Genomic DNA, 20,218 nt, shown 5'->3' on the forward strand with positions numbered 1-20,218 from the left:
GGTGCACATTTAATACTCGTTGAATTCAAATTCTCCCTGAATTAATCGGCTCAATTTAACTTTAATTTCCAAAGAATTAGAAGTTACCTGCCCCCCTACCGCCCGTAACACAAAAGCACATACACACCTGCAAAGGAATAGCAGGATTAAGACATTTATCAACTCTGTTAACTTTAATCTCTAGAATCTAGTTCAGGTAATAATAAAAATCAGCAGTTAACACGTTTCAAGCTCCAAAATCAAGAATTCTTTCACTATTTTAAAAAATAATTCTAAAAGACAATCACCATTGACAATTTTTCCTGTCACAAAGCCAACAAAAGCCCATGCCCCTGAACACCTTTTAATTGATTATTATTGTGCAAGCAAAATTAAAACAATAATTTAGGCTCCTAAATGGAAAACGGGGAAAAAAAGGAGTTATAAATTCAGGCTTCCAAACTAATCTGCTGTTTATAGATAGATAGCTCAAAATCTGCCAAAGATCTTTGGGAAAAAATGTCAGCAGCATTTACTGGTTGCCATTCTGTTCAGTGTCTGGAGTGTCTCTGCTGACCAGTTAATTCAGCTATTAAAAATGGTACTTTCAAAACTAAAGGGAAAAGAAATGTAGAGAGGAGAATGTTCTGGAATAAATTTCCTGATCATATTTTACATATAAAGAACATCAATATGCTGAAGTCCCAACTTGAAGCCCCAAGGATCTATTTCGAATTTTTAAATATACTAAAAAGGAAACATTGTCTTTAGAAGTAGTTTTCAACTCCCTTGTGCTCAAGTATTTTTGGCTAAGGAGTTTCAGATGTGGGCTGGCCAAAAAGATGAACGGGTAGTGGGAAAAGAGAGAGGCAATAATTCAATAGTTCAGGGATGCTTTACTCCAGTAGTTTTTAAAATTTTTGGTCTCAGAATCTCTTTATACTCTTGAAAATTATTGAGGACTCTAAGGAACTTGTCTATGTAAGTTATTTCTACCAATATTTACTCTATTAGAAATTAAAATGGAGAATGTTTTAAATACTGTATTTGTTTTGAAATAACAATAAACATATTACCCTATTTTTTCTAAATTAAAAAAAGAACTGTATTTTCCCCCACAAAAAGGTGTAATGAGGAAAGTGGCATCACTTTGCATTTTTGCAAATCTCTATAATGTTTGGCTTAGTAGAAGGCAACTGGATTCTCATATATGATTCTGCATTCAATCTGGAACGACATGTTGTATCAGCTGAAGAAAGGAGAATCCAACTTCATACATGAAGACGTATATGTGACTGGAAGAAGGACCTTGTGGAACCCCTGAGAAAGTCCTGGAAACTCCAGAGGATCTCAGACCATGCTTGGAGAAGCACTGGCTTACTCTTAAATGATCAGTCCTTCTACCATACCAGGTAACCAGATGGTACCAGATATTTCAGGCTGAGCATTGGCTCGATACTTGACAAAAATGTTACAGCTCCACAGGTTTAGAAATCTCTTTAAACTCTCTAACATCAAGGAAGTCAACAATAAGTCTAGTGGTCAAGGGAGAAGGCATTAGATATCTATTTCATGTAGGAATAATACTTTATGTGCACAACGAAATATTTTTTAAATGAGACATAAAACTGTGATCAGAAGGTACTCCAGCGTCCATCTCCTTTAGGTCCAACCTAATCCTTTTGCAATATTCTAAGGCCAAAATCCCTGACTGCAAAAACTCATAGGCTACTGCGGGTTACAGAATATTATCTGAAGCGTTTGGAGTACAAATTTTTGCCCCAGTATATACCACCTCCTTTCTGTTCTTGGATAAGGCCCTCTAGCCCTGGTAACTGATCTTAATATTTCAGACACAAGGCAAAGAGCTATGCAGAAAAAGGTTAGGGACCTAGGGTCTTAACTAAGGTACCCTCTTTAAATCAGTGCCATCTTTTACAGTGTCTCAGGACTATTCACTTGGGAGATAGAACAGTCCCATGATATTGTACTACAAACAGGCATACCACCAGGGCAAAACAGAGCTGCTTTCCAAATCCTATGGTACTTTTCAAACTCCATTTATAGATCAGACTGACATCCAGTTAGGGAGCTGGCGTTTAGCTCAATTTTTAACACATGTGGGCTTGAGACCAAGTTTGGCACTTCTTTCACTCATCACAGTTTTACAGCTGGATAAAGCCACAGATATACTGCAATACATTCCCCCAAAAATCACAAAGCATTTTGATGTCAGTCACAGAATAACCAGGAGTATAATGCACTTCTATATTCAACCTTTAGAACTCATATTAAGCAATCTAGTTGATAATCTACTATAAGAATAAAAGATATTTCTAAAACCTAAACTTATGAACAGCAAACAACTTGTTATCTGTATGCTGAGGATGAAAGCAAAGCTGTAAGATGAACCCTGAGATTCTTTCCCATCAGAAAACTCTACAAAATGTTCATTTGTCTGGCCTGGTGGCCTAGACTCATTTGGTTTGTCCATTTGTTCAACACATAATCTACTGAGCACCTACTCGTTCAATAGGGACTTTCCTGATACTCTTCTCAATTCAACTTCTAACACTCTCCAAGTTAGAAAGAATCTTGAAAGATGGATTGTACGTTCACCCATCCCTATTTTGAATGACTTTTTCACCATCCACGTGAAGTCGCTCACTCACCGTTGGTGAGGACTATCACAAGTGTTCCAGGACAGTTTTTTTCTTTATGTCTCTTTTATACGGCCTATGCTATGCCTTCCATAAGAAAAAAAAATCTTTCTCTTTAATATAAAAGGTAGAGGCAAAGCAGAAAAGAAGTAGAGTGATTCTGCTTTCCCTTAGTTATCTGTCAACAGCACATCATTATTACAGTAACAGTAGTGCCACTTACTTAAGCAGCCAGGCACTGTGCTTAGGGATCCTATATATTATCTCTTTCAACCTCTCCCCAAAACACTCTGAAATAAATACTCATATTAATCCCAGTTTACAGATAAGAAAATGGGTAGGTAGAAGTACCTTGCTCAAGCACACAAAGTCAAACCCAAAGCCATGTGACCAGAGTTCAGGTCCTAATTACCAAACGCTCACAACCTTCATTAAACCAGCCAGCCACAGTTTAGCTTCCTAAACTATGGAACTAACCATAGTCTTCCTTAACATTTTATCCAAGCTTCAACACGTGCGCTTTACCCATCTTGATTTTCCTCTCAGAAAACAATCTTTACTCATGGTTATTTGGGCTACCTTTCAATCATGCCCTCTTTCCATTTCTCTAAGCTCAAAATTAATTTCATACACCCTGTAACCTCAGATTATCTCCCCTGCCCCTGGGGGGAAAAAAAAAAAATCTTGATGTGAAAGGAAAGACAAGCCACGTTGCTAGTACACAAGTGGTTGCTACCTCCTCCCTCCCATCCCCATTCTTCGGTTCTCTTGTGACGCATCATAAAATAAAAACAGAAATTAGCATTAAGTCGGGCACATTTGGGGGGCAAATTAGATCCAGCAAGACAGACTCTAAACATACAATCTTGAGGGAAGGTATACTTACAACCACCACCTCCAAGGGGGACAAAAATCAGCCATTATGTGACAATAGTTATGTCTCTTCTATGCTCAACAAGCAGAGAGAGAACCCAAGGACAGCTTGCTCCAAACTACCTGGGCCTTTGGAAAGGGTGGAGAGAGACATGGGCTGTCAGTTATAGCTGCAAAGAAAGGCTAAACCAAAGCATCATACCATATAAGTTAAGTCAGGGTCTTTTCTCCAGTTCACAAATGACCTGTGAAATATTTTTAACACCCCACTCTGTCTCAACTGGCAATGTGCAAGTTGCCAGGGCTTGGTTTTATATAGACTTCACTGCTGCGGGAGGGTTTCTGGTGGGGTGTTACTTTCAGAATATTAGCATGTAATTTGATCTTTCAAGATAGATGAATACAAATAGCTTCTTGGACAAGTCCTATAGAACTGAAATCCAGCCCCTGGATCAGTTCATCCTGTAGTTAGAGGAAATAATTACAGATTATTTCAGGAAAGAAAGGGTTTTGACTGAAAGAGTTACACTACAAACATTCCAGCTGTGACAGATGGACCCAAGATTTGGTTTGGAAAGGCCAGGAAAAGAATAATATAATCTGGTTTAAAAAAAAAAAAAAAAAAAAGGCAACGGTAGGTACATGAGGCTTAAGTGAATGAAAATAAGTAAAAGGATAAGCTACCATGTAAGAACCAAAGAAACCCCAGTAGACTTATTTTAATTGTATACAGGACAAAACTGACTTTGCTACACCCCTACCAAATATAAAGATAATAACTTAGCTAAGCTTCTGAGATTCCAATGTTTTGATCACCCACGGCATGCCTTACTGGTATCTCAAGTCTCGGTTTTATTTTGATGTGCTTGACTACACGGAAACTGTCCCTCGTTTTCCACCTCATTCCCTCTGTATCAAATAGCCATGGCTCTCCTCTTTGTTTCAACTGATAGGACCCATCATCTCCCAGCTGTTTTGTTCTATTCTCTTAGGCAGCTCAGGGCTCCTCTCCCTCCAGTTTACAAACTGGGACTTTCTTTTTTTTTTTTTTTTTTTTAACCTACTGGTAGAAAGGAGCCTGTTATTCCCCCTACCCTCACCGCCAACTGCACTCCACCAGTGAAACTCTTAGATGAGTAACTGTGAAGTCCATCTAAAATCCCACCTCCTCCCAAAGCCCTCAGTTGGATGCCTTCTCGGCCCTCTGCTGCATTTCTCACTGCCTGCAGTTTCCCATTTAGCCTAAGAGTGCAGACCCTACCTATCCCTCCTGTTACCAGACAAATGGTGTCTCAGGCACTGCCATCTGACACAACTGTCCCAATTCTAAGGCTAATGTGACTAACGCGTTAATAATTTGAAGGGTGGGGGGGAAATTAAATAAAAAAGACGTCAGCACCAAGGAGGTATATTTCCCTCTCTCTCTTTTTAAAAGGGGAGGCACTAGAGCAGATTTCTGTGGAGGTGAGAAAAACCACCCTTTATACACCAGCCTGACCAGAGCCCTTCTCATCCATACCCCACACACACTCAAGCCCCTTCCTGCCTCAGACCTCCCCACGCTCACCCCATAGTGCCCTGCCGTCTTCTTCAGAGCACTTAACGCTGCGTGACACCTGTCACGGAGAGTGAGGTTTAAGGAATTTTTTACAGGCTGGCAAGGAAATGACTGGGGGAGAGGGCTGGTCCTCATCCTCAATGTAATACAGCTGCAACCAGGTATTGGAGATAAATTAAAAGATATCATTTGTAACCTGGATTTCAGTTTTCAAGGGTGTCATCCAAGAGAAGCAGCCAAACAAAAAGACGGCTGGCAGACTCTGGGTATACCAGACAACTCCCTGGTGGACAATATCCCATTTGGATAGGACTGCTTGGATCTCTAGTTGCAGACACCAGCTGATCTGCCCAGAGCCATCCCCAGTGACCTCTGAGACAGCTTCTGTAGCTGGAAAATACATCTCCTAGGAGTCAGGAATTGACATATTATCTCCCCCCACTCTGCCCCCCACTAGTCTCCTAACAGTTATTGACGCTATTTGGAAAGCCATGCTTCCATGCCTATTAATAACCTTCAGAAAGAACCCTGAGGAAGTGTCAAGAGAAAAATAGATCCGGCTGATGGAAGCCAAAGACTCAATCAGAGGTTACAATTAGCAATTAATAGATTTGAAGAAAAAGAAAGTTGTAACATTTTCTGTATCATACGTTATCTGTTCAGGAAGCTTAAAACAAAATATTTAGCCAATGAATTCAAGGAATGCTGAGTCAAGAACACCAGTCTTCACAGAAAGAAACTCTTTTAAAGACCGCTTATCTATTTAAATAAACCAGCTACTAAGTTTATCCCCACATCAACAATTCCAGAGAATTTAGCCCGGCTGATATCATTAAACCCTTATAGTTATTTACATCGTTATAAAGTTTCTTCAGGTGACACCTTAAATAGCAACCAAATCAATCTATTCTAAAATAACTGAACAACTAATTAACATTCATCTTTAAAAAGACTTTTCTTAGTGGTCTTTCTCCTCTCCCCTCCCCCAGTTAGAATGTGATTAACGGAATTCTCTCACAACTTAGCTTGAAATATGCTTTTGCCCCTGGAGCAGCTAAAGCAGAATCAGATAATTGTGGTATGACTCAACAAATGCACAGCTGTTCATTTAAATATATCCATCAAAAGTATAAATATGATCATGAGAAAGAAAATGAGCCGTGTACACAGGGTCAGTGTACAAGTGGAACAAGTTAGCATGGAAGTAACCACAACAGAAAACAAGGAGGAGGGGAAATAAGACAGGGAGAGGCTCTGATACCACACAGAAAGAGACCAGAAAACTTTCATAACCAAAAAACCACCCACCCAAACCAAAACGCTCGGACTTCCCTGGTGGCGCGGTAGTTAAGAATCCACCTGCCAATGCAGGGGACACAGGTTCAAGTCCTGGTCCCGGAAGATCCCACATGCCGCGGAGCAGCTAAGCCCGTGAGCCACAACTACTGAAGCCTGCGTGCCTAGAGCCCGTGCTCTGCAACAAGAGAAACCACCGCAGTGAGAAGCCCGCACACCGCAACGAAGAGTAGCCCCCGCTCGCCACAAGTAGAGAAAGCCCTCGCGCAGCAACGAAGACCCAACACAGACAAGAAAAATAAGATAAATTTATTTAAAAAAAAAAATCAAAACGCTCAATTGACCTAAATTAGAAATTAATGGCATGTTGAAAGTAAAAATAAATGCACTCTACTAAGTGGGGAGAAAGAAACGAAATCCAGGAGACAGAAGATGCTCCCGAGTACACAGAAGTAGAAAGCCTACAGGGTAGAAATGATGAACCCAACCTGTTATGAAGAACAAAGACCTGGAGGCAGAGAAAAACAGGAGGAACAGGGCACTCACCTCAGTGCTCTCCCCACAACCTTCGAAGTCAGACATTAGGAAATGCAGAGGTGCAGGGATCCCTCCAACAGTCGGTCCCAAAGCAGGTAACCGGAAAGCACCGCCCTGTACCAGGCAACCCCTCCTGGAGGTTCTACACGTCTAAGAGTGTCGCCTGAACACGAAGAAACGGAAACCAAAAAAGAGAAAACAGAGTGTGAAGAGGAGCAGGGGGCTTCCCTGGTGGCGCAGTGGTTGAGAATCTGCCTGCCGATGCAGGGGACACGGGTTCGAGCCCTGGTCTGGGAAGATCCCACATGCCGCGGAGCAACTAGGCCCGTGAGCCACAACTACTGAGCTTGCGCGTCTGGAGCCTGTGCTCCGCAACAAGAGAGGCCGCGATAGTGAGAGGCCCGCGCACCGCGATGAAGAGTGGCCCCCACTTGCCGCAACTAGAGAAAGCCCTCGCACAGAAACGAAGACCCAACACAGCCAAAGATAAATAAATAAATAAATATATGTATTAAAAAAAAAAAAAAAAGAGGAGCAGGAAGAGCGCTGAATAAGAAAAAAGGGCCAATGTCAGCCATGAAAACCCCACTCCTTCCTTCTTCCTCAGGGATGGGCCCAAAGGCCCAGTCAGAACTTGAGAAGCAGAGGTACCTCTGCAAAGACTTGAGCACCTCTCCTCCTTGAATGTGTAATTCCAAATATTAACAAATAGAAAGAACATCTAATTCATGATGACCATTTTCAAGCTTTCCCCAAACCATCAAAACTCAAGTGCTGGGCAAAAAAATAACCTACCTGGTACTGGGGCGGGGGGGGGGGGGGGGCGGGGTGGCCTAACCTCATGCTTGGCCTGACCACTCAGCCATCATCCTGCATAAGGAACCATTCACATCCTCCACATTTACAGGCAAACCTCTCTTACATTATTATAAGCAACCACTATTTCAGCAACCACCACCTCCCTCGGCCCCAAGTCCTCCCATATCTACCCTCTTCATACCCTCGCAGAAAACTTTCTAGAAAGAGCACTCTACAAAGCTCCTTCCACATCTCCCCTCTCCATCGGGTCCATCACCAAAATGCCTCTGGCTAAGGTTCTAACTCTTTGTAACCTGACCTTATCTGTCAGATTCACAGGGGAGCTTCCTCAGAAGTCAGACTCTGAAGCCTCACCCACCAAGATTTGTATTTGATTGACCTGAGATGAGGCCTAGGAATCCCCCAGTCCCCCGGCAATTTGGGTGGTGCTGAGAATGCTGAGGGTGGCATCAACTGGTCCATTCCCTAGGGTCTTCCCTAGCTGGGATTCAGAGGCTCCATCTCTCTGCTATCTTTACTTTTATGGGTTGGATCTGCTCAGCTTCCTTGGGTGGGAGTTTCCTCTTCTGCCACTCATATCTTAAACGCTGGTTTCCCTTGAGGCCTCACATCTCAGCCCTCCCTTCTTCTCATTCAAGATGCTACCCAGCTTCAAGGCCACTGAGCCAAACGGAACCACCCGGTTAGGATTCTTTACTCATTTTCCCCTTCCCTGACTATTCCTTCCTTATCACCTTCTTTCCCTATCGTATGTCCTCATGTTTTCACTGTTTATAAAATTAATTTAAAAAAATTTTGCATAACAGGCATTTCAAGTTACGTTGAGAAAAAGGATAATAAACCCTATTTTTGACCTCCCAGTTTCAAAAATAAGCCACAGCCTACCACTCAGTTCCAAAAATAAGAAATCTTATTTCCTCTATTCTGCCCATTTTCTTCCTGATGTATTTTAATGAGAATCCCAGAACTCACATCATTTCACCCACAAATTCTTTAACAGATAAGGACTTTTTCTAAACATAACTATAAAGCCAACACCTCATCTAACAAAATTAAAAGTATTCCTCCTCCAAATATCATCGAAAAGCTAATCAGTGTTTAAATTTGCCCAGTTTTCAACAACATCCCCCACTCCTCCCCCTGAAAACTGTGAGGAGAATGGGGATAGCACACAAAGAGAGAATTGTTTTTCTCGCCTTTCAGTTACCATCACTAGTGGTGCGGTGTTGGGATTGTGGCGGTGTGGAGAATACTGTGTGTAACGTGTGGAAGACAGCAAATGCCTAACTATGGCCTATTCAAATACTATTGTTCCCTACTGTTCTGGAGAAACTAAATTTTCTGCGTGGAATAAGGGAGTTAGAGATGTAATTCAGAAAAGGTTAAGTAAGAACCACATAAACTGAATTTGAATTGGAAGCAACAGTATGAACTCACTGAGTATTTTATACATACATATTTCCTCTGTCCACTAAAAAGGCCTAGAAACAATGACCTACCCAGTAGCAGTGAGCATTCCGGATACCCAGACTGTGGGGTTAAACTACCATTTCCCACTAAAAGAAAGAGAACAAGTTGAATTGAACCATGAGTATGCAATCACCAAATCCAGCCAGTTGGAAATTAGAGGTCGAATGGCTGGGTTCTTCAACAGGTAAACTGTAAGAAGAGGAAAGGGCTGGAGGGGGAACCTGAGGTTTAAGAGACTTCAAAGACGTAAAAAGATGTGCAAGACTAAACTACAGTGGCTAGATATGCACAGGCAGGTGATAAGACCATACAGAAAGGCAATGAAGCAATTACTATAGAAGTCAGGAAAGTGGTTACCTCTGGAGAGAGAGAGGAACCATGACAGGCACAGGACATGCCAAGGGGCTCTAGGGAGGCCGCTAATATTCTCTTTACCTGTGTGGTGGTCACAAAAAATATTTACCTTATAAAAATTAACTAAGCTATGTATATTTTGTGTGATATCTGTATCTGTGTTTTACTTTACAATAAAAAGGTAAAAAGGAGAAGACTAAAGAGGAATGTGTGTTGTTCAAAAAAAGGTGCAGACTAACACAAACACACACACACACACACACACTCAGAGGAAGTAACAGCATTGCATATCATACATATATGCAAAAAATTTGCCCAGGTTTGTGTTACAAATAAGTTTATATAATAACCTTCTGAAATGTCAACTATTTTTTACCTTCAGACAGGAAAACTGTTTTTTCAAGTTACAAGTTTATTAATTTTTAATAGAGAAATAGGCTTCACTTACCTAGTCATTATCAGAAATCAAGTATTAAACTAAAAAAGTAACACAGCATCTTATGATAAGTTGGTCCTTCCTCTCTCCTACTTCAATTACATAAGTTTCACGGGTCAAGGATATCAAAAGATTGGAGAGTCCAGGTCAATGTTTCCCAAACGCTGTGCAACATTATCACCAAATGAGAAAAATTAACACCATAAAGATGTGAAACCTCCCTCACAAAACTTATCTAGACATTTAACACAATCCCAATAATCATACTAACAGGTTTGCTTCTTAGCGGGGAGGGAGTGGTGACTACATATGATAATTTTGAAGTCCATATATTTTTTTACAAACCCCCCCCACACAAATAAATATGAAAATTCTGTAAAATGAAACTTTAAAGTTCTGTAAAAGGGAACTTAAAATAAATATGAAAATTCAGTAAAATGGAACTACCCCTACAAAAGAGACAAAAAAGGATTAAGCTCCAAGAGTTTAAGAAAAAGAGTGTGATCCTACTACACACACAGGCAAAGAGATCAATTAAACTAAATGGATATCCCAGAAATAGACCACAATGTACATGGGAATTTATAATACAAAGGAAATCAAAAGAGAAAATTTGGGACTATTCAGTAAAATTGGAATGACTAGCCAATGGGACAGAGACTGCTTATTTTCCACTAAAATTCCTTCTTCACTTCTTCTTGGGCACATGCTGACCAGCACGGACTGCATTCTGCACACTCCCTCACAGCCAGATGTGCCCACAAGACTACGTTCTCACCAATGGGAGCAGGAAGTGACATGTGATCTCTTGCCCTGAACTTTCTCCTTCGTCCTTCACATGGAGGGAACCCAGCTATGGTAGCAACCCAGCTATGACCATGCAGATAACTACAGTGACAATTCCTAGAGCCACAGGACAGAAGGAACCTGACTCTCAATGACCAGTGGATACGGGCAGTTCTGCTGACTTGCTTTGCTCACACTGGAACTGTTAAGTGAAGAAAAAGGTCAACTCCTCTGTTCTTTGAACCATAGCATATTTCGGTCCCTTGGTTACAGCAACTCAGCCTTACCCTAATTAATAGAGCACCTAGAGAAAAATTAAGTTGGATTCATACCTAACATTCCAGATGGATCAAAGATTTAAGCCTAAAAAAAGAACCACATGACACTACAAGGAAAGATAAGTTTTTAACTCTAAGAATGGAAAAGGTCTTTTAACTGTCATACAAAGTCCTGAAGCCACAGAAGGGTTGATTATATATTTATCTCTATAAATATTTTGGGGAGGCGGTGGGAGCCGGGGGGGGGGGGTTGGTGCTGCGTGGCTTGTGGGATCTCAGTTCCCCGACCAGGGATTGAACCCGGGCCCCAGCAGTGAAAGCGCCGAATCCTAACCACTGGACCGCCAGGGAATTCCCTCTATAACTAATTTTTTTTTTTTAAATCTTTATTTATTTATTTATGGCTGTGTTGGGTCTTCGTTTCTGTGCGAGGGCTTTCTCTCTACTTGCGGCAAGTGGGGGCCACTCTTCATCGCGGTGCGCGGGCCTCTCATTATCGCGGCCTCTCTTGTTGCGGAGCACAGGCTCCAGATGCGCAGGCTCAGCAATTGTGGCTCACGGGCCTAGTTGCTCCGCGGCTTGTGGGATCCTCCCGGACCAGGACTCGAACCCGTGTCCCCTGCATTGGCAGGCGGATTCTCAACCACTGCGCCACCAGGGAAGCCCTAACTAATATTTTTAAACGTCTTTTATCTACTGTCTCTTCCACTAGGATGTAAGTTCCATGGAGCAAGAACTGGGATCTATTTTCTTCACTATTGTATAACCTACTGCCTAGAATAAGTGCTTAATGAATAAGAGGCATTCAATAAATATTTGTTGAATGAATTGGTAAATTTAAGTATACAAAATTTTAAATAATCTACACTGCAAAATAATTATTTTTACACAAATGACCAAGTAAAATATCACACATCACAAGGAGAGAAGGGGGCGGGGTGCTAATTTGTTAATGCATAGGAGCTCCTGTGAACTGATAATAAAAAGATCAATAACCCAACAGGAAAATAGACAAAGGACACTAACATAGAGGGAACAGAACCGGAAATACAAATGGCCTTTAAACTTATGAAAAGATGCTCAATGTCAATCAAAATAAGAAAAAATGCAAATTAAAGCTCCATTAAACTGTCATTTTTCACCTATAGGTTTGGCAGAGAAGAAATTATCAGTTTGACAATTATACTGTGATTGGCAAGGGTATGAGGAAGCAGGGTTTTCATCCATTGCTGGTGAAATCTAAAACTTTGCAAGCTCTATGAACAGAGCAATTTGGCAATATTTCTACCATAATTAAAATGTGCATATCCTTTGACCCAGCAATTCCACTATTAGAAATGGATCCTATAGATACGTTCACAAACATGTTTAAAATGATATATGTACAAGGTTATTCCCTACAGCCTTGTTCATGATAATAAAACTGGAAATGATCTATATGGTCATCAACATAGTACTGGTTAAATAAATTCCAGCCCATCTCTAAGTGGAATGCTTTTTCATTTGGGTAAAAAAAAAAAAGAGAAATTGCAATAATCATTAGATTATTGCTGGTATATGCCTGAAATCTCTGAAAGAATATATAAGAGATTGGTAACAATTGTTGTCTCCAGGAAGGGTAACTGGGAGACAGAGGGAGAAGGGAGACTTATTTTTCACTCTTTTTGTACCTTTTAAACCTTATAAACATTGATTATATTATTACCTTCCTAGAAACAAATATTTTATAAAATAATAACAATACAAATATTCATATCGGCCCCAGATATCTAAAAACTTGTCTGGTGATTCTCGCTGTCAACCACACTAGGAAGCTATTGAGCTGAACAATTTTAACCCTGTTTCATAATTAAGAATCACAGGGTTAACAATTAACTAACACCATCATCTCTTCCTCCTCCCTCAAATAAATATACGTGCAAAATAAAGTCAGTCTCTTAATTCCATCCCTGTTATTCATTACTTTCTCTTAGAACTCATTCAACCTCATGCCACCTTAAATGGGCATGAAAATATCTCATAGTGCTCCAAGGATGGTAGCCAGAACTAACAACTATGCTAATATATTAACACAGCCTAGTGCCAAAGATGTTCCTTCCAGGCATCCAGAAGATGAAAACTTGACATAACTGACACCTTGGCAACAGCCCAAAGCTGTGCATTATCTGCCTTGGAAAATAAAAACTCACATCCTCAATGACTAAGAGTCCAAAGTCAACAGTCATGGCTTTTGTCTTTTCCCTAACGTGAAAGGTCTCCCCCCACCATATCCCCCTTTAAATTTTAGGCTAACCCCATCACTTGAGGACTGATTGTTATTATGTTACAGCCATATAAGGAACACTAAGAAGTCATTACTTATATTGAGATTCTGCTTAAAAGGGAAAATATCCAAAGCATATCAAGTGAAAGGAAAAAGCAAGTTGTAAAACCAAATGTGTAGCCACGTTCCATCAATTTTTAAACATAATTAATACACATAATTTGTGTGTCTATGAAAAGTTCGTATGTGAAAAATTGTGTGTTCCAAATTATTAGCTGTGGGTAAAAGAGAAAAGGAAGGGAGAAAATTTTATGTTTAGACTGCTTTGTACTACTTGAAATTAAACAATCAAAAATAAACTTTTACATAAAAGAATAAAATTTTTGAAAATAATAAATTAGACTTTCCTTAAAAAAGAGAGCACTTGACAGCTACTAGAGACCTTCCCCCAAAGCTCTGAACCTAAAGAGGCTACAGAGACCTCATGCTTCTGTCTCTATGTACAAGTTTCAAACCATATACAGGCAATCCCGACTTTTAACTCAGAGACACTCCCACAGACATTTAGCACTTCAGGCCTCCCCTCATAGAAACATCTTACACACTCTATTCTGAAGTTGGTATTTGTGTTACCCCCATAGCTTAACACAACCTTAATAGCATTTCATCCTGAGAGCGAGACTTCTTTACAGAGATTTCAAAGTACTCCAAGGAAGCATATTATGAAAATGTAGTTCTGGGAAAGGTAAAAGTATGGAGACAATAAAAAGATCAGTGGTTGCCAAGGAGTGGGTAGGGGGCAGGGATTAATAGTCGGAGCACAGGATTTTTAGGGCAGTAAAACTTTTCTGTAGGGTACTATAATGGGGGACCCATATTACTATACATTTGTCCAAACCCACAGAATGCACAACAAGAGCAGATCCTAATGTAAACTATGGGCTCTGGGTGATAATGATGTGTTAGTGCGGATCAACTACTATAATAAATGGACCACTCTGCTGGGGAGACAGAGTCTGGGAGAGGCCGGGTGTGTGGGGGACAGGGGCGCCTATGAGAACTCTCTGTATTTTCTGCTGAGGTTTGCTGTGAACCTAAAACGGCTCTAAAACATAGCCTATTTAGAAGGAAAGAAAAAAAAAAAAAAGTGGTCCTATAAGGTGAAAAGAATGGCAGAAGCATTTTATACGTAGGGAAATGTTGGTGGTATTTGAACAACTTGGCCAGAGTTAAAAGATAATTGAGCAACTCCACCAAAAAAAAGCCTACATTCAAGGTAATGCAAAAATAAAGAACCGTTGGGTTTGGTCCTATCTCTCTTATGTTGGATTTATACAAACCAACAAAATGATCATCATGGCTAAGAAGCGACCGTGTCAATTTGACCTCTGCCAAGGAGCATTAAAAGAGGTGATTTGTTGAAATGTCTCTACTGCTGGCCCTGGCAAGGCCACTGAGAGCTCCTAGGTAAAAAGCTGGCTTGGCTACCTTAGAGCTGGCCCCGGGGCATCTCCTCCCGCAGTCCTTCCAGCAGTGGCTCTTCCCCAGAGCTCCGTTCACTTGCTCCTGGAGCCCTGGAGGTGGGAGAGGCGCTCCCAGAGTCTCCTGGAATAATGAGAATTCTCCAGTAGCTCTTGCGCTGGCAATGTGATGTTCACAAGCGGCTCGGGGCTGTGGAGGGGAAGAAGAAAGAAAACCAGCTAAGCAGAAGAAAAGTCTGTAGTTGTGAATGTGCAGGCTAAAGGAAGTGCACACTTGACAAGCCTTTCAATTGAGACCACAAAACCAAGGCCGATTTACAATTGCAGCAAGGATGGAAAGGGCTGGAAAACAGACACGCAGTAAGTTGGGGTCATAGGTCCGTACCGATCTTAAATATTTTTCTAAGTGACACAAAACCCAGTGGAATCTGCAGTTGGTAAACCTCAAAATCAAGCTCCTTTAAAGTCCATATACCACGTACTCTAGCCATTACAAAAACAAACAAAAAAGCAAAGGCTTTGCATGTATCAACTATGATATGTACCTGGGAAAAACAAAGTTCAAGCCGTCCACAAGTATAGAATGAAAGTCTCTCTCCAGACCCCCGGCTGCTCCTAGAGACACCCCATGTACCACAGTAACCAGTTTCTCATGTATCCACCCAAAAATAACCTGGTTTGGGTCCATTTTCAACCACCACTCTCAGCTGTAGACAGATCTAGTTCAAAGACTCATAAAACAATGGTGGGGTTAGGATCACACAGCGGAAGGAAAGGGGGCTCTAGATAACTATCAAAAAAAACAAAAAGCCACCCAAGCTCCCTTTTCCTTTAGGAAGACTTTAAAAACATCAATATTTGTCAAAGGAAGAGGAAATTTTTATTAGAACCAAACTTTCCCATTCAAATAGCTGAGCAACACAAAACACTGAAAAACGTACTCCTTTTGGAAAATAGCACCTTTTTATTTTTTAACCTCAAGGGACACCTTGCCAAGAAAACTTTCATGTAAGTAAATCAAAGCAGAAAACAAACCCAAAATACAGCATTCCTCAATAATTATTTGGAAGTAAAATCACATAATTAAAAAAAAAATCACATCAACCTTGAAATTCACGGGAAATGCTTTACAAATAATATCAAAACTTGCCTCGCTTCAGTTTAAATTGAGCCTCAGAATCAATTTGAAAAGAGAATCGAGAATGTAAAAATAAGACACTAAAATAAGACAGACAAAAATATCCCCCCGTAGAAAGGTCAACCAGAAGCTTGACATTTTCAGCAATCATTTAGTGAAGTTAAAGAGTAAAAAGCCATTTCTAGAGTGGACATCCTTAAAAACAAACCCTTCAGCTAAGCAGCATGCACAACCCTTGAGTTTCACAGCAAACTGTGGAAATCCTGGTGTTTTCCTAGATGCCAGGGACAGGGGAATGTGGCAGATTCATGCGGAAGTTGCTTCCCCGTCTGCCGAAGACTAACTGCATTTTAGAAGGGGTGAGTGCAAAGGGGCCTTGGCGGCCGCCCTGCTTAGAACCAGCCGTGTCTTCAAGTTATAGGTACTATTGGGGGAGGAGCTTTAGATAAGCAAGAAAAGAAGGAAATACTGGTGCATATTTTTCTGATTCTTTTTAAAAATCAGATTTTTTTTTAAATAAATTTATTTATTTATTTATTTTTGGATGTGTTGGGTCTTAGTTTCTGTGCAAGGGCTTTCTCCAGTTGCGGAGAGCGGGGGCCACTCTTCATCGCGGTGCGCGGGCCTCTCACTGTCGCGGCCTCTCTTGTTGCGGAGAACAAGCTCCAGACGCACAGGCTCAGTAGTTGTGGCTCACGGGCCTAGCCGCTCCGCGGCATGTGGGATCTTCCCGGACCGGGGCATGAACCCGTGTCCCCTGCATTGGCAGGCAGACTCTCAACCACTGCGCCACCAGGGAAGCCCAGATTTTTTTTTTTTAATTACAGAAGTACTTCTGATTTCCCTTCCAACTTCCCAGCTCTATCACCTTCCTGCAGAGAATTCCTTCAAGAATGTGCTCAGGTTCTCCTGCCTCGCTCAGCCTTCCTTAATGATTTTCACATTTTCCAGATCTTTCCATTCTAATTCCTCTTGTATTAATATTCTATAGGACTCAATTCTATATGACCTGGCACTTAATCCTCTTCCTTGAACTGGGTTTGTCTCAAAAAAAAAAAAAGAAAAAATAGGCGAGGATCACATATTCTTCTTCAACTCGCATACAGCTGGTGCTCAAGAGTTACTGGATAAAAATCAAGTCTTCAAATTAAGCATAGTTTAATATTTGTCTTCAAATTATCAGGCTGTCAAATAACCCATGGATTGAAGTCAAAACTGTGGTGTACTACAAGGAAGAACAAGTCAGTAACATGACAGCAAAGGTGGAAAGTAAACTCCAAATACTTAACTCTTAAAATGTTCTGCTCAGGACCCATTTCTGCACAAATACACTCCATGCCAATAGGCAAGCGTGACAGATCCTGAAAGGTAGTTGAAAGTAGTTTTGTTCAAAACCCCAAGAGAGATTTAAAAAATAAAAACAAATAAAAAGAGGCATATGCACCAATTAAAATCAGAAAGATAAAATAAATATCTATACAGATATCCTTCAACTTACAATGCGGTTACCTCCCAATAAACCCATCGTAAGTTGAAAATGTCCTAAGTTGAAAATGCATTCACTATTTCTTACCTACCAATCATCATAGTTGAGCCCAGCCTAATTTAAACTTAACACTTACATCAGCCTACGGTTGGGCAAATTCACCTAACACAAAGCCTATTTTATAATAAAGTGTTGAATACCTCATGTACTTTACTGAATACCGTACAGAACGTGAAGAACAGAATGCCTCTAAGTGTATCAGTTGTTTACCCTCGTGCTCACGTGGCTGACTAGGAGCTGCCGCTGCCCTGCCTCACAAGAGAGGGTCGTACTGCATGTCGCGTGTCGTTGGCCCGGGAAAAGACCAAAATTCACAATTCAAAGTACACTTTCTACTGAATGCGTATCACTTTCGCACCATCTTAACACTGAAAAATTGTTAAGTCGAACCATCGTAAGTCAGAGACCATGTGCATACAGCAAACTGCAGCAACTTGTCACAAAACTTTCATTGAGCTGAGTTTTTCCAAAACCTTGGCCAATTTATTTGTTTAGCTATGGAGGTTTAATTATTGGCAACTAATCATGCCATGTGAAAATCTGACCCATAAAGGTTAGAGGCACATTCCTGTGAAGTGGTGGAGGGTGGGTGTGAGGAAGGGGGAAAGGAGAAATACAAAAAAACATTCTAACTCCAATTGCAGGCTTAACATAGTAGTACATTTTTCTTTCATCCAATTTAAGAGAACATGCATAGTTTCTTAAAAGTCGTGGTGATATGATGGGACTGATAACAGGCAAGCATAAAAGGTACTTAAAATCTAACATGTTCTTGGCAGTCAATACAGCAGCTAAGCGACAGGGAAATCGGGGCAAGTTTTCTCAACATTTTAATTATAACTATATCCTTGGCTTCTAGAAACTGTGGCTTTCAAATATACAAATCCTTGCTCTTTCAAGACATCATCCCTTGTATGGTGATGGATGTTAATTAGACTTATTGTGGTGATCATTTTGCAATATACACAAGTATCGAATCACTGCAATGTATACCTGAAACTTACATAATGTTATATGTCAATTATACCTCAATTAAAAAAAAAAAAGAGAGACAAAAGACATCATCTCGTACCTTCCCCGTCTATCCACCCAGCCTCATAACCCAAATAAACCATGGTGTGTGTGTCTTTGCTATAGAATTACTGTTAACTGAAATTACTTTAAGCAGCGTATGGTAGCAAGAACATGGACTTAGGAAAGAGCCAAACCCAGTTTTCCAACCTAATAAATGTGATCTTACAGAATTTAACCCGTTTGTTTCAGTTTCCTCTGCCACAAAACAAGGTTAATATCTCCCATCTTTAAGAGTTAGTAATAATGCCAATTATTATTCAGCTCTAGAACTGTGCTAAACACACAATTGCATTATCTGATTTAATCCTAACACCACAAAAATGCAGAGGAAGGTATCAGTATTCCTACTTGAAAGATAAGAAAACAGTGTTAGAGCGGTTAAGTGAAACTGTCCCAAGATCACACTTTTGAAATATGTGGTAAAACAAATCAACTCAACTTATGCTGAGTCCAAAATCTGTGTTCTTAATTGCCTGTAAGTTAAACTGTATCTTGACTATTTGTAAGAATTGAAGTGATCCTTGTAGTAAATATCCTTAGGTCCCTTTACTGTTTTCTACCTCTTAAAATAATAGAAGTGCTAAAGCAGCATGGTAGACAAGCATAAAGTATACCAATCCCAAACAATAACACAAATCATCCACATGATACTACAAATGTCCTCTTGTTCTGGCTCTAAAATAACAACGCTACAACCAAGCATATAAACGTCAAGAATCCTTGAAGAATAATCTACTCCAGATACTTGAATACGTGGGCAAGATAATACTGGGTATTATCTATCAGTAATTCTGAAGAAAGGCAACAAAGATATCAACCAGTTCCCAAGATTCCCAATCTCCCAGTGGGGAAAAAAATAGGTCACACACCCTAGACAAGCTTGGGGGACACCACAGAGCTCAAAGAACAAGGAGAGCCACAAAAGTTGCGGAAAGATAAATGCTGATTGAATCAGGAAGCAGAGAGGGGCACAAGGATACAGCAATTCTCCTTCTCCAGAAATTTTCAAATTCTCTGTAGACATTACGCTTTGGGATTTGGGAATGAGAAATGGGAATGTCCAGGAAGCTCCCCAGAATTCCCCAAGTTATAAGTTATTCAAAAAACACTTCCAAACACCCTTTACTCATTATTATGGATATCTAAAAGAAAGGTTAAATAAATAAGAAATAAACTTGATAGTATTTACAAAGAATTGTAGTCTATAACAAATGTTCAAATGCTAGAGAATGTCAGTGAGCATTATTGGGGAGCATTCCAATAGCAAGCCAAATCCAGCCCTCAGTCTGTTTTGGTAAATAAAAGTTTTATTGGAACACAGCCCCACTTGTTCATTTCACGTATAGTCTGTGGCTGCTTTCACACGAAACAGCAGAGTTGATAGTTGTGACAGAGTCCATATGGCTTGCAAAGCCTAAAATATTTATGATCTGGCCCTTCAGAGAAAAGGTTTGTTGATCCCTGAAATAACCTTCCTCGTAGATCCAAATGCAGGTTAACAGCACTACACAGAATCACATGTTGAAACTGCCATCTTAAAGGCTTATTTTGCTTTGGAAAACGTATTTCTTGGAATACCACTCACAGGATTTGTATACAACACGCTATGCATATAAATTTATATTTATTTTATTTGCAAGGATGACTCACCAGTAGCAGCAGACAGGGCC

The 20,218-nt window shown here is 40.4% G+C and overlaps 1 protein-coding gene across 2 annotated transcripts in view; it reads right to left on the reverse strand.

Annotated features, from left to right (window-relative positions):
* ACVR1 (activin A receptor type 1) overlaps nucleotides 1-20,218 on the reverse strand; it is a 134,496-nt gene that overhangs the window by 67,450 nt on the left and 46,828 nt on the right. Inside the window, exon 2 of one of the 2 annotated variants that reach the window (XM_057551619.1) lies at nucleotides 14,798-14,980. The exons of the other annotated variant lie outside the window; for it this stretch is intronic. The gene's annotated coding sequence lies outside the window, so the exon portion shown is untranslated. The remainder of the gene's footprint in view (nucleotides 1-14,797; nucleotides 14,981-20,218) is intronic. 2 annotated transcript variants of the gene reach the window in all.

The sequence above is a fragment of the Balaenoptera acutorostrata genome, chromosome 8, assembly GCF_949987535.1.
Source record: "Balaenoptera acutorostrata chromosome 8, mBalAcu1.1, whole genome shotgun sequence".
Classification (NCBI taxonomy): domain Eukaryota; kingdom Metazoa; phylum Chordata; class Mammalia; order Artiodactyla; family Balaenopteridae; genus Balaenoptera; species Balaenoptera acutorostrata.